The following is a 14,182-nucleotide window of genomic DNA, read 5'->3' as shown; positions in this document are numbered from 1 at the left end:
GTCAAAGTCCCTCGTCCCTCCAATGTCGTCCGCAGCCCACAATAAGCAGGGTTAACAGGGGATCTCCTACCGGGTCCTTTTTATTCCCATTTATTTACAGATGCAGATCCTCTACAGGATCCTTGTCAATCGCACTGCCGTTCCAAATAATCAAAGGAGAAAAAGAGAATGTTTATTGAGGGCTTACTATGTGCCTGAAGTGTTTTAAGGGTTTGCTCGCGTGAACTCTGGGTGGTTGGCGTCCCACATCGTCTCCCACCCTCCGCTCTGGGTCCAGGCTTGCCCTCTTGCCCCACACTCCCCATTCTTCACAAGGCATCTGGCGAGGTCGTTAATTTTTAAAGGTAAATCAGATCAAATCATGTTCCCTTCCACGGCTTCCACCGTGCCTCGAATCAAATCCCAATTCTTAGCGACCCTATCATCCTCTATGGTTGCGTTTACTGGGCCTCGGGTAGCTCAGGCGCGGTCCCCTGCAAGGGACCCAGCTTCACCGCGGAGGGAGCTCCCTCCCGAGGGGCAGGGGCGGGGCTTCGCGTGCGGTGGGTGGAGCCCCAAAGCGAGTTTGAGCTGAGCCGGAGCGAGGAGGCTTTCGACTGAGGGCTAGCGAGGGGAGCAGGGCTGGAGCAGGGCTGAAGCAGGGCTGAAGCAGGGCCGCGGACCCCGCACGCTCCTGCGGGCCCCGCGGAGCCATTACGGCCGAGGTGAGCGTCTATCCCTGGACTGGGGAGCGAGCTCTGTACGCGCGGCCGTTCTCGGCTTCTCGCGGGTGGCAGTGGCGAGGTGGGGGGGGGGGAGTTCCCACGGGACCCTGCGCGGAGGCGCGGAGGTGGCGGCCTTGGGGAGCCTGCGGGAAAGGCTGCTGGAGGGGCTGGGCGGCCTGCCCCAACCCTCCCTGAACCCCGCCTCCTCTCCCCTCCCCCAGGCCTCGGCCGGCGCCAGCAAAGAGCTAGCCGCATCTTCGGGGGCAGCCGGGCAGCGGCCGGCGGCGCGGCGAGAGAGCGACTGACAGAGGGGATGCGAGGTACCGGCATTAGCCATGGCCAAGTGGCCCTAAAGAGGGAGTAGAGGCCGGGCCTTCAGCATTTCTCACTGGTTCGAGGAAGGCGGCCTCAGAGGAGAGGGAAGGTGAGGGGCGGGCAGGCAGGCTTCGCGGGTAACTACTAGGCGTTGCATATATATGTTTTGGTATCTAAATGGTACTACACATACTCACACACATTCATTTTGACTAATTGCTTGTTTAAAAATCTAAGAATATGTCTTGTAGATCTTCTTATATCCGGGAATCCAAATTTATGTCGGGTTTTAAACAGCTGCATTGTATGATTGTACTACAGTTTAACCATTTCCCGATTGATATACATTAGCTTGTTTCTCTGTTGGGGGAGGGAGGGGACTATTACAAGCAATGCCATAATGAATGGGTTTGTGTATATGTATCATGCCATGTATGAGTATTTCTGTAGGATAAATTCTTAGAAGAGTAATCGCTGGGTCAGGGTGTATATGCATTTTGAATTTTTATACATTTGTCCAAATTGCCTTCCCAAAAGCCTGTACTAATTTACACTCTTTAATGTTGTGCGAGAGTGCCTATTTTTCCACAGTTATGCCAACACGTATTATCGATCTTTGTAATTTTAGCCAATTTAAAGGGCAAAAAATCGTATGTCATTGTTTTCATTTGCATTTCCCTGATTACTGGTGAAATCGATCATATTTTTGTTTGTAAATAGGCAAATATCAATAGTTTAGATAGGCAGTTTTCCTATTTATAAGCAATAAGCATTTTGAAATTTTAATAATAAAAAAACCTGTTCGCAAGAGAAACGAATACAAATACCTGGAAGTAAATTATAAAACTTTATTGACGAATACCATAAAAGAACATCTGCATTAAAGGAGAAGGAATACTATGCTTCTGAATAAGAAGGCTCAATATTGTAGTGATGTCCATTTTTCCTCTATTGGTTTATACAGTTGATGCAATTTCAATAAATATACCAAGTTTTTTTGGAACTTACTATGATTCTAAAGTTCATCTGGGGGAAAAATGGCTAAGAATAACTGAAAAAATATTTTAAAACGTAAGTTTTAAATAGGGTTATTGGTACTACTGGCTATTAAAATGTACTCTAAAGGAACTATTTAAATTAGAACGGACAGAACAATGCATTAGAATGGAAAAGCCCACAAATCGAGCCAGATTGGATCCCAAGATTTGTTGGAGAAACACTGTTGGCTAGACGTGGAAAAACTGCCATATTCAGGCATTCCCCCCCCATCCCCGAAGCTTGAATATTCCTTTGAGGGCAGACTCCTTTGTTTGGAGAAAACCACTTTATTGGATCTTTTTGGTTATGCCAAGGTAAAGCTTCAGTAGTTAAAATTGGTGACTTTGGAACTAGAACTAATGATATGGCCTTTAGTTAGATTAAGATGGATTCAGGTTAGCCTGCAGTGCGGCGAGGGAAGGAGTCTGGATAATACAGGTTTAAGAATTTTTTTCCCTATCTAATGGGCAAAAAATGTTATGTCATTGTTTTCATTTGCATTTGTGTGCTTACTGTGGGATTGAACGCCTTTTAAATGTTAGTCCAGGAAAATATGTTATTCCTGGAGACAGGTAACAATGGGGGACTCTTTGCTCCCCTTCCAGAATGGAGTTTGGCTAATTGGTACAGCCTTGCCCGGAAGCGTGAGAATAAACAGGTTGACTTTTTAAATTTTCCTCAAGCACTAGGCTCTAGACACCTAGATCGGGGGCGGAGGCAGTTTTCAGGACATGGCCGAGATTTGGCGCTGAGCTGTGTCATCGCGAGGTTTGGCAGCCAGCTCCGCAGTGGGTCGGAAACCTCGTGGTAGGCGAGATCCCTGCAGGACGGGAGGTTCCTCCCTTCCCCCGAAAAACTCCCAGTCATTTTCACGAAGCCCCGCCTTTCTCCTTTTTAGGAGTGTGCACCAGGTCTCGCGATATCTTATGTTTCCTAAAGGCGAGGCGCGGGCGGCATCCTGCGGTGAATTAAGAGGGTCTCGCCGAGCTAAAGCGTAATATCGCGATAGTTCTCAACGCATGCGGGAGCCGGCCCTGGTAGGTTGGCTCCGCCCCTCACTGCTTCGTTAGGTTGTGCGTCATTTGCTCTTGGCTTCGCGTAGGGTGAAGCTGTAGCTACTTCGGCTTTGGTGGGAGGGAGGAGGGGTCTGGAAAGGGCTGGGCTCAGGCTTTTCCCGTCCGGTAGAGGCTCTCGCGGGATCGCGCGGAAGCGGCGGTGGCTCGGCTACTGACTGCGGTAGCCGCGGAGGCGGCGGCAAGGTCTTCGGCTCGTGCCGTTCTAAGCCGGAGAATTCTCGCGGGAGCGGGGTTACGTCCTCGTGGGATTCGTTGGCGGTGGCTGAGGTAGCTCAGGGGTGGGGGGGGGGCAGTGACTAGGGTCGGTCCGCCTGCTGTTAAGATGGCGGCGGAGGCTGATGTCTGTCCGGCCAGGACCAAGCACAGAGGTGTTGGCTATCTGCCTTTATGACGCCTCTGAGGTACCCAGCGTTAAGGAGGTGACAATTGGCGAAACGCCGGGGTGCCGGTAAACCAGACCTGAGGCGAAGACCACCTAGTTTCTAGTCCGTTGAGGCGACACCATTTCCCGGGCCTCGGCCGCGTGTGGGCCCGCCTTTGCTCCACCGATCGGTCAACGCCTCCGTTGTCGCCGCCGCAGTGGGCGGATTGGGAAGGGTGGGAGGGGAGTCTGGAGTTCGCTGTGGAGTGGGGTTGGGGGTTAAATTGAACGGTGGGAAAGAGAGGAGCAACCAACGACGACTGGCCCCTATCCCCTACCTTTTCTGCCGGCCAGCCTCCGTTCTCAGCACCTCCGACGACCCGGATGAGTACCCTGGTTTTTCTCGAGGTGGGGTCATCTTCGCCAACTCCCGCGGTTTTAGAGCTAAGGCTTAGGGGTCAAGCAGTAGTGTCACTGGCGTACTCCTCCTCTCCCCACACCCCTCCTAATTCTATCGTCCCATCTAATCTTCATCTACGTGGATAGTTGAGGTTCGTATTTAAGGGAGGGGGGAGTCAAAGCTTTTTCCTGTGATTCCTTCCCCAGTTCTTCTAAATTCGAGGTTAGCCTGAGTCCCCTAGCCCGCCTCGTCTCCCCATTTCATTGGTCCCCTTGGCGCAGGCGTTGAATAGAGCCTATCCTGTTGCCTGCATTTACTCCATCTTTGTGGATGGAGCCATAGTAGCCTTCCATTTCCTCAAGTCTTCATGTTTGTATGACTCTGATCCGGATTTCTTAGCTCTGCATGCTGCTAAACCATTGTTAAGCGAAACTTTGAACGGGTCGGTGGTTGGATATTGCAGTTTAAGTGGCCTTTTCGTTTATGGCCATTAGCCTTCCCTTCCTCATTCCTCCCCCTCAAAAGGCTGTAGAGGATAACCCTCCAGTAAGACCGCTTTCTGTCTTCATCCCACTTCCATTTCCCTTGCAAGCCTGGGAACCGCCCCTTTTCCCTGCCTTGCTCTGAGTTTCTAGGAGCCTCTTGGTCTGTGGACATCTGTTTTTGCTGCTGAGTACCTCTTACCTGCTTCTCACTTCTTAATCTTTCTATCCCCCACTCCCCATACTCCTTTTCCAGGAGCTGAATCCCCTAGAAGGAAGATAACCCTCCTCTCAGGCTCCCCTACATTTTACCCCTTCCATTTACTAGAAAACAGCATTGATTGTCCTGCCCCTCAATCTGCCCTGTTCTTTATTTTCTCTTCCCCCCATGCCACCGTTACTGTAGGCAGTTAATTTCCTATCATTTTTTTCTCCTTTGTAGATTACATGTTCAGCATTGTTTTAGCCCCAGTGTTGCATAGATTGAGGAGATACCAACATTCCCCAGTCATAGGCACGGCCTGGTATGGTGGAATTATTAGTGTGTGTTTTGGGTTCACATTGAACCTTGTGACCTTGGGCGAAATTTCAGATTCTCAGTTCATCTATATAATGGGGATAGTTGGGCTTACCTTAGAGGGTTGTTGCTAGAATTAGTTTAAAAAAAAAAAGTAAAATGTCTTAACTCATGGTAGGCACATGATAAATTAAGATTACTTTTTGGTGTAAGAATATATTGGTAGATGTACCTGTGTCATATGCTACTTTTATGACCTGGGAAAGAATAAGAGATTTTTGTGTCTTTAACTGTACATTCTTGGTATATTTCTAGGCCAGATCTATAACTTTTTTGTTTTTTTCCTCATAGGCCAAACTTTTTATCTCCAATGGTTCATGATGTTTGAGCGTGATTCCCACTCTTTGTTTCCTTCTAATGGTCTAGGAATTTCAGTGCGTAATCACTATCCTGGAATGACCACCAGCCATAATGTTCCTGTCAAGAACCACACCCAAGTGTTCTACCTTTTGGAAGGGGTGCCTCATGCCCTGCCTACTCATTTCTTCCACTCCTCCAAAGGCAGTCCGTCCTGTCATTCACTCTACAAAAGTAATTTGGTGCCATGCATTTCACAGTGGTAAAAGGAGCTTCTGTTAGCTAGATTTCAAGTATTCATGCTACTTTTCCCCTCCCTCATTTGTTTGGTTCCTCAGATCAGTGTGGGGATCTGCTGTTTGGCATCTTCTTACCTGAGCAAGATAATTCCTATCTAAGAGAGAAAGATCATTTGAAATACCAAGCTGCTTTTCCATAGCGAATTACTGTTGGCTCTTTAATACACTATTTCCTGTTGTGTTATTGCCATTTTATATTTTCTAACGTACTTATTAAACAGATGTGACTGTAGTTGATTTGGATAAAGTTTTCCTTACTTTTTTTTTTTTTTTAAGATGGAGTCTTGCTCTCGGCAGGCTGGAGTGCAGTGACGTGATCTCGGCTCACTGCAACCTCCGCCTCCTGGGTTCAAGTGATTCTCCTGCCTCAGCCTCCAGAGTAGCTGGGACTACAGGCGTGTGCCACCATGCCCAGCTAATTTTTGTATTTTTAGTAAAGACGGGGTTTCACCACATTGGCCAGGATGGTCTCGATCTCCTGACCTTGTGATCTGCCCGCCTCAGCCTCCCAAAGTGCTGAGATTACAGGCTTCCTTACTGTTAATATATTGATTAGACCAATATTAAAGTGTAACATTTTACAATTTTTTTTTTTAACTAATTCTAGCAACAACCCTTTAATACAAGCACAACTATCCCCATTATTTTACTTCGGCTGGGTGATGGGAATTGAAGTAGAAACATGGTGGTGAAAAGTTTACTAGGATTTAAAATTTGCGGGAGGTAACCATCCCATGATTAGCTGTATGTGGACTGTAGTTTTGAACTTCAGGGTCTGCTTTATTTAATTTGAAATGCTTTGTAGGTAATAAAATTTTCTCCCATTTTCATTGGAGGGCAGGAGATCACTTTTTGTTTTGAGATTTTGCATTGGTGCATTTTACAGTGGGTTAAGCAGTGATCACAAATTTACTAAACCTCAATTTCAGTTTGACCCTTATTGAGCATTAGAATAAATCTGGGAATGATAATCTAGGTGTGACCTAAAAGTTTAATTTATTCTAGGTAGATCTCTGAGAAGAGAGGAAGGAGTGACAATACCAAATAAAAACTTTGTCTAAGGTTCAATGGCAAAGTTCAACCTGAGTTGCCAGGATGTTTATCGTTTGTCTCCCAGTATGGCCAAAAAGCATGTATGAAGGTGAAGAATAATTTTTATATGTACAGTTTTTTTTTTTTTTTCACAGAAACAATAAAGCAAATATATCCTTAGTGTTAGTTTATATTGAGGGTAGAAACTTGTCTAAAAAATAAAGTGACTTCTGTAATTTCATTTGGGTTGAACTGAGTTGTTTGCAGGAATGTTAGTCTAAGTGTTAGAAGTATTACAGTTGTTGGTTCTGAATTCTTCAGTTACTTCTCAAAGCAGGTACTAAAAAATGCAAATAGATATGTAAGGACTATTGCTTTAGAAATAATAACTGGCTATGTTTGAACATAATAGAATGGTTAACCCTCCTCACACATACTAATAAATGTGTTGTGTATCTCACTCCTCTCCCCCAACTTATTTTTTGTAGGTCCTCCAGTAGCCTGACCTGAGTGGGTTAGTGATCCAGAGAAACCAGCAGGCCAACTTGGTCAGGAAGGTTCGGGAAGCTGTTGGAGCAGTGTGGGGAATTTCCCACCAGGATGAGTATGATTGGCTGTGATTTTAGGTTAGTTTTTGTAAATCTCTGTGGGAAGTATTTGTATTTTACTTCCTGGAATGGAGATAGTAGGGGTGGATGTATTCCCATTCTGTAATTGAGCTACTTTGGTTTCTTCCATTTTCTGGATCTGATGTGGTACTGGTTGCTTCTTTTGTTAAAGTGGAGCTCATTACTGCATTAAAGGAAATTGTTTAAATGAATGATGTCTGTACATGATTTTTTAAATCACCCTAGGCATCATTCAGAAAATAAAATTGCAAGGCATTATGTTTAACCAATTCTTGTTAAAGAGTTATGAAAAATTTCAAACATGCAAAAATTGAATAGTGTAATAATCCCCCCGCTTACCCATCACCAGCTCTAATAGTATCAACTTGCACATTCTACTTCATCTATGCTTCTGTTTTTTTTTTTTAATTTTTTAAAATTGAGATGGGGTTTCACTGTGTTGCCCAGGCTGGTCACAAACTCCTGGGCTCAAGCCATCCTCCCTTCTTGGCCTTCCAAAGTGTTGAGATTACAGGCATGAGCCACCATGCCCAGCCTGTTTCATCTATACTTCTAACCACTGCCCCCGTCAATGGATTATTTTGAAATAAATCCCTGTCATACTTATTTGTAAAATACTTGTTTGTATTTCTAAAAGGCAAGGGCTCTTTAAATATAAGATCAAAACTATTATCACAACTGAAAAAATTAACAAATATTTAAAAATATCAAATATAAAATGTTCAGATTTCTTTGATTTTTTTTAAGCTCTGTTTTTTTTTTCTTTTACAGTTTGAATCAGGATCCTGAGAAAGCACATTTATTGCAAAGCATTGATACAGCCCTTAAATCTATTTTAATCTGCAGATTCCGTCTTTTTTGTTTTTTTTTCTTCCAATTTGTTTGTTGAAGAAATTGTCCTATATATAGTTTCCCGCCCCCCATATTTGGGGATTACAGCCCAGTAGTGTTGTCTAACCCATTCTTGCTAAATTAAAGACCCTGGAGGACCCATTATAAGGGAACAATGGCTATAATCTCCTGTATCCCAGTTGGAGTTGATAGTGCTGTCCTAGGCACTATCCTAAAATAACTAGTCATGGATTCCTTTTTCTGTGGCAAAGTCTGATTTGATACCTGACTTCAGTTCCATGTCTTGGCCTTGCTTATTGCTCCATGTGAAAAGTAGGCCTCCTGGTGGAAGAAGCTAGTGTTTCCTAATGACCTGATTGTGCCTTTGGGGTTTTTCATGCATGGTTTCAATTTCCTTAGGTGATTTAGTTATTTTTATACTACTTTATAATGTTGCTTTTTATTCTTTTGATTTTAGTATCTCAGCTGTTCTGACCCATAACTTCTAAGCTATTAAGACCTAATAATGGCTGTCACACAGTTCTTGAAATGGCAATACTAAAACAATTTTTGAGAGCTTCTACTTACATCTTGATTTTCAGCTATTATACACAACCTTAGTTTTCCTACTGTGATTTTTCATTTCATTTCATCTGAAATTTGTGTTTCCTTAGCGTAAATTCCTTTAAACTGTTCATTTCTTTCCTTGTGCAGCATTGCCCATTCTGGGATCTACCCTGTGTCCTTTTCATGGCCAAAACCTGAGAATGGAAATTGGACCCATTAGGCTCTAGTCAGCCTTTGACTTAGGCACAAACAGGGGCAGAGCAAGGCCACACTTGTGCCTGCCTTTAAAATGAGAGTAATTTCAAGGGGCAGGGAGGGTAGAAGTAACAAGTAAAAGTTTTTGAAGTATTCAGATGAAATATGATTGTGAATCAACCAAGTGCTATGGATCATGAATTCAGGCCTTTTCAATTATTTGTTCATTAATGGAGAAATAAATCACTGGTTGAAAATTGATTAAATATGAAGTGATTTCTTGGGAGTTGCGGTAAATTCGTGAATTCAACAAAAATAATTTGAGGCACGTTGGATATAGTAATTAGATACTTAGCCTTGAGTTTTCTGTAGTTAGGAAGTTTGGACGAAATCACTTAATCCTGAATTTGTGAAACTAGGATAATTGTTCATAGAGTTTTTGCACACAGTAGGCATTCCAGTATTTGAGTTTTTCCCACAATTCTTAGCTGCAGATTTACAATGGAAATGCTGTTGTTTTTTTTTTTTTCTTCTGTTGTGTGTTTTCAACCATGAGTTCAAAGTGGTATTGAAATGCCAAACTTGGTTGCTTTGAAAATATTTGTCCTTCACATTCCATGTTACCTCTTCTGGAGTAAGATTAAGTTGTTGATTGTTGTGTAGTTGTAACCATTTTAGACTGCTTTACAATGATCTCGCTATCTATAAGGTTGATATAAGTACTTGGGCTTTTGGTGTTTTGCTGTATTATTGTTTCCTCAATGACTGGTTACTAGATGTTTATATATGTTAATGTCAGGAATAATTCAACTTTTAAGTCGTTTGATGTGTCATAGGTGTTGAGTTGTTAAAAGTTGATGTACTTGTTGACCAGCTTGGTCTTCTGGATATAGAAATCCTTACAGGTAGTAAAGAAGTGGCTCTATGAGTAAAACAACTGTAGGTTTTGTTTGGGCTGTTAACCTGAGCATTTTCAGCTTTTAAGTTCTCTTTAAAAGTTTTTAGTCATTTGGCTTTAAAAATTACAGTTGGTGGCATAGAGTGATCCCATAATGTGATTTTACAGAAAGTTGGAATGTTTTAATTTATTATGAATGTACCATTACGTGGAGATTGGGATTGTAGATCTGATTCAGTCTGGACTGCTGATCGAACTAGATGAATGTTAAAATTCTTCAACTCTTGAGATTCTGATTGTGTAATCTTAGGTATTGAAAGACAGCAGTTTTTCCTTTCAGTAGTCATTAAGTAAATGGTGACTAAAAATAGGGAGATGAATCTTTATTCTGGAATGACCTTTCACTATAACCATTTAGATTTAAAAGATTGGTGAATCTGAAGATACTGTCATGAATTTATGTACCACCTTTAGCACAACCCAGGTTTTAGGTCCTTGTGATTAGATATCAGAGATAATTGCCCCAGCAGTGCTTGGGTATATTGCATTTGGTGGCTGTTTATGTTTTGGAATGATTTTGGAAAATTACTTTGGGTGCATTGTTTGCTATGATTATTTCCTTATATGCCTGTCTATTTTATAGTGAGGCGTATTTCTCCTGGTCTTTGCTTTTTTTTCTTTTTCTTTTTTTTTCCAAACTTCCACTATTCTTTATTACGGCATTCTGACAACTACGGCATTGAGTTCTTATAGGTGGAAAGACCTTTCAGCACAGCGATTGAGAACATGAACTCTGGAGCTAGATTCACAGAGTTCAAGTTCTGATTCCCATTTCTTACCAGGTGCGCCATGTTGTGCAAATTACTTAACCGCTTTGTGCCACGCAGTCCTTCATCTGTAAAATGATGATAGTACTGCCTGCCTTGTAGAGTTCCGAAGAAGTTTAGCTGAATTAGTGCATATAAAGTGCTTAGAACAATGGTTCTGAAACTTTAGGGAACATCAAAATCACCTAGAGGGCTTCCTAAGACAGATTGCTGGTCCCCACTCCCAGAGTTTCTGATTCTGTAGATCTAGGAGGGGCCCCAGATTTTGCATTTCTGATAAGTTCCCAGGTGATACTTCTCTATTTCCTGCAAATTGGCAGCTGGATCTAGAGGCTTGATAAATTTCAGGTTCATTCCCTTTGGCAAATACATTGGGGGGTGGGGGGAAGGTGTTCATTCACAACGTTGATTATGTTGTGATGACTTGAATTTTTTGGATCCATTAATTTGTTGGGGGGGGCTACAAAATGGTGACATTCTAATGCTATCATTTTGTTTTCATCTGTTAGCTGGAATAATTTTGTGTTTTCCCTTATGTTTTATTTGGTTATTCAGCAATATAGTTTATATAGGAAGAGCAGGATAAATACTCAATTTTTTTAAACATTGCTTTCAAGGTGATGAATTGGTTTCCTGTCATCTTCAAAAGGTTACACATATAAGTGTATATATAACTATGCATCCATAGATGTAAACATTTGATGGGTTTCAATACATTGCAGTTCTAATCCTTAGCGAAATTCAAATTGTCCCACTTGTGGCTAGTGGGACTTTCTTAAAGTTGGCTCCTGATTCTTACTGACATGCTCTCTAGTAGTCTTTGATAGAGCTTCCTTGCTATCTGGTATGTCAAGATGTTTCCAGGCTCATTCTTGTGCATTTCTGCCCCAGACCTGGAATCAGCTAATGGGATTAAGATAAAAGGTGAAGTCAAAAGAAATTCTGTTTTTGCCAAAGGTAGCTTGGAACTTTCTATCAAGTTCTACTTTTCTCTTTCCACTTAACCTCCCTAGCCTGCCTCTTCATTCTTCTCTACCTTTTTATTAGAGTTTAGGTGGAAAGGTTTGAGAAGCCTTATAATCATGGGACAATCATGGAGCCCAGGCAATTCTGGATTTGGGACCTGGCCACTTACTAGGTCTGTCAGTTTGGGCAAGTTAACCTGTATCAGTTATGATCTGGGGAAATACCTTACTCATACGGTTATTGGAATTAAAGAGAAAATGTAAGGTGTTAGTACATGGTAGGTGATCGGTAGATGGTGATTTATTTAATGTACTATTTCACATAACTCCTTCAACGTCTCAGAGGTGGACAGTCAGGGTAGTGAAAATAATGGCCGTTTAACAAAATGTGTCTGGACACTTTAGGTCTGTGTGGGATCATCAGTGGTGAGGTGGGATGGGGTTTTTGGGTCTGAGACTTTGGCCAGTGATAACTTAATGTTCCAAAGAGTAGTTTTTCACTTTGAAACTCCTTAGTAGTCACATTTATACCCTCTGAAGGGTCTTAGCCAGTTCTGTAATGTGTATTACATTGGTTACCTTGATCTCTCTCCATCTATACAGGCCCCTCCTATTCAAGGTGTTCAAGGTTCTGTTGTAACCTTAGTAACCTATAATGAGTCTTCCTAATAGTCATCAGTATCACCACTGTTAACACACTTGAGCAGCACCATACATGGCAGGTCAGCAAACAGGTAAATCTTATTTTTTTAAACATTACACATAATATCTAAAGTATAGTATGTGGCACGTGGTAAGTGCTGCTCAATAAATGGAAGTAATTGTTCAGTTTTTAGCTTAATATTCTTTTTTTTTTTTTTTTTTTTACATAACATTTACTGAATGTTGCTAAGTATAAGGAGTAAGGGACATAAAATGAATGAGACTTGGTCTCTGCCCTTGAGAAACTCACAGTCGAGTTAAGGACTGTGAAATCATGTTTAAAGTTCCTTAGCCTTTTCCTTTGTGTCATCATTTCTTCCCCTGCACTGTCTATGCATGATATAGCCTGTCCATTGTTTCTCACAGCTTTCCTAATTCTGTGTGCCTCCCCAGCCTTTGAGACTGCTGATATGTGAGAAAGCCAACAATTGTCTTCCATTAATACAGGGTTAATATCAAGAAAAACCTTTGGGCTAATACTGGATTTCAGAGTGGCACGTGCAGTTGACATTACAATACCATTTTATGGTCTTTAGATGGGCCTATATACCTGGGCTCCAGCCTCTTTCCTGTTCCTTTTAACTGCCTTCCTTCCATCTTTCCTCCGCTATACCCTACCCTTAATTTATTTAGTACATAACAATAGAGGCTCCCATACCCAGGTAGTGATCACGTATCTAAAGAGACCGCTGTGCTTCATATAAACTAGGATTTGAGTGGGCCTAGGGTATATCACTAAATTTCCATTCTTATCTATAAAACAGTAATCGGAAAGCCTATTTCATAGGTTGCTATGAGCATTAAAGCGAGATGGTGCATTTTTAAATGCTTATAAAGTATGAAGATAAGGTCATTATAATTTATATAAAATATTTACTTGCTATGTTACTTGGGGCAAATTACCTCATCACTGAGCCAGTTTCCTCATCCTTTAAATGAAGATGGTGATATCTCATTCATTTAACAAATACTTATTGAGGACGTAGTCGTTGCAGCTACATCCTGGGAATACAAAGATAAGTGACTGCAGAATGTAGGACAGTGTGGTCTAGGGGAAGGAGACTTGCGAATCACACAAAGGGATCAGTATGGTAATGTGAGGAATGAACAAAATGTGCTGTAGCAGTTTACAGGAAGGCATCAGAATGTCACAGAGTTTTGTTAGGGTTAAGCAAGATAAATGAAAAGTACTTCATGAATTCAAAAATGCTATACAAAGAAGTTAGTTAAATGTATCCCAAATGAATCAATGGTCTCAACTATTATTGTTTCTTCACAAGACTTACTCTTTAGATGCATTTATTTCTTTGAGCTAGATTTTATGACCTTAAGGGTGTTACCTGTAGTAGAGTATCCTGAAAGTAATGCTTTTGTCTAAAAGGATTTTTTTCATCCATTTTATCATTTTCTAGTTTTTAATCACTGAATTAATTCAGGAAAAACTAGAAAATGTGTGCATATTTGGGGAGGGGATATACATAATTCCACCACAATGTTTGGTCACTGTTAACATTTTGGTGTATTCACATCTTAATGATAAGGGTAGTATTTAAAATCTAGTAGGAAATTTTAAGGATAGGCATTTCCTAGAATAGGAAACTAAAAACGTCCACTAACAAGAAAGGGTACTCAAACGGATAATCAGAAATGCAAATTTAAATAAGTTTTTTAGTCATTAGATTGGTAAAAAATAATTTGATAATATCAAGTCATCGTGAAAGGTATAAGGAAGAGTCTGGCCTTATAATACTGCCTACAAGTGGCGTAAATTGATACAGCTATTTTGGAGGTGATTTTGGCAAGTTGCAAGAGAGTACATACTATGTGATGCTATTTATGTTTTTAAAAAACCATGGCAAATTGACAAGTTTATTTGGGAGGAGGGATCATGGGGAACTTTACCTTTTTCTGTAATGTGTGCATTTCTACTTCTGAAAAATTTAAAATATACTGAGAAGTACAGAGAATAATAAAACAAAAATCCCTA

At 41.5% G+C, this 14,182-nt stretch overlaps 1 protein-coding gene across 15 annotated transcripts in view; it reads left to right on the top strand.

Moving 5' to 3' along the window:
• Positions 1-594: 594 nt before the first annotated feature.
• Positions 595-14,182, top strand: part of HUWE1 (HECT, UBA and WWE domain containing E3 ubiquitin protein ligase 1) — a 153,131-nt gene continuing 139,543 nt past the window's right edge. For all 15 annotated transcript variants that reach the window (XR_012430238.1, XR_012430240.1, XR_012430239.1 and 12 more), the window contains exons 1-3: positions 595-704; positions 926-1,024; positions 7,070-7,207. The gene's annotated coding sequence lies outside the window, so the exon portion shown is untranslated. The remainder of the gene's footprint in view (positions 705-925; positions 1,025-7,069; positions 7,208-14,182) is intronic.

The sequence above is a fragment of the Macaca fascicularis genome, chromosome X, assembly GCF_037993035.2.
Source record: "Macaca fascicularis isolate 582-1 chromosome X, T2T-MFA8v1.1".
Taxonomy (NCBI): domain Eukaryota; kingdom Metazoa; phylum Chordata; class Mammalia; order Primates; family Cercopithecidae; genus Macaca; species Macaca fascicularis.
The sequence above is the reverse complement of the archived record's forward strand: the minus strand, read 5'-3'. Positions and strand labels throughout refer to the sequence as shown.